Source organism: Crocuta crocuta, unplaced genomic scaffold (assembly GCF_008692635.1).
Source record: "Crocuta crocuta isolate KB4526 unplaced genomic scaffold, BGI_CrCroc_1.0 scaffold737, whole genome shotgun sequence".
NCBI classification, from domain to species: domain Eukaryota; kingdom Metazoa; phylum Chordata; class Mammalia; order Carnivora; family Hyaenidae; genus Crocuta; species Crocuta crocuta.
In genome coordinates, this window is record NW_027527804.1 from 1,825,674 (window position 1) to 1,826,609 (window position 936).

General features: G+C 32.1%; 1 protein-coding gene across 1 annotated transcript in view; it reads right to left on the minus strand.

The window, feature by feature from the left end:
* The window catches only part of COL4A5 (collagen type IV alpha 5 chain), a 227,462-nt gene that overhangs the window by 23,559 nt on the left and 202,967 nt on the right, over positions 1–936 (minus strand). The gene's annotated exons all lie outside the window — the stretch shown is intronic.

Here is a 936-nt window from a genome sequence, read left to right on the forward strand (position 1 = left end):
TCGATTAGGTTTAAAACTCCATTTTAATTTGTAGTTTATGAACAAACTGAGAAGTCACAAACTACTCATCAGGTAGGTGTTCTTTCTAGTATTTTTGTTATTATTTCTTTAGAAACAGTAATTTTTAAAGCATCTATGTGACTAATGTCTTTATGTTGACATATTTCACAGTAATGTTCAACAGTGACCTCCATTACTAGTAAAGAACAAATAATCAGAGTGCTGATTAAAATATAAAAAAAGATAATAGTTTGGTTTATTTTATAATTATTGCATGCATACCAAGCAAGATATTTGTGTCAATTCTTTACATGCAAGAGTTAATATAGCTGAGGAGAATTTCACTGGTTTTCTTCAATAGTAAAAACAAGGTAAAACTCTAAACACCTCGTATAAACAATCAAGTCAGATCAGATAAAATCTGGTCTTGAAAATGATCCCCTGAACAAAGGATACGATCCCATTTGCTTCCTGTTTTCAGAGCATATCTTATTAGAATTAAGTCCAATCACTTCAGAGTTTATTGTAATTTAAATGGAAATTTTCATTTTTAAATACATCTTAGAAATNGAGCTGAAGTCGGAAGCTTAACCGACTGAACCACCCAGGCGCCCCTATTTTAAATCATGAAGGCCAAATTTTTAACTACCTGAAACAAAAAAAAAAATTGAATATCACGTCCCCAAAATCTGTTAATAACCTATCACCAGTGATTGGGCTCAGCGACATTAATCCCGGATGAGAACGAGCATTTCCAAACTTAGCAAAATGAGGTGATACAGCACATACAAAAAAAGAAAAGTGAATTTTGGATGCAAAATTGAAGCTACTAGAGCAGTTAACACAAGACAAATGAGGTATAGACATGAAGCTGGTATGAAGAGATTGCTATTCAATTTAATCATGCTGTGATGATGATGATAAATTTGATTGTCT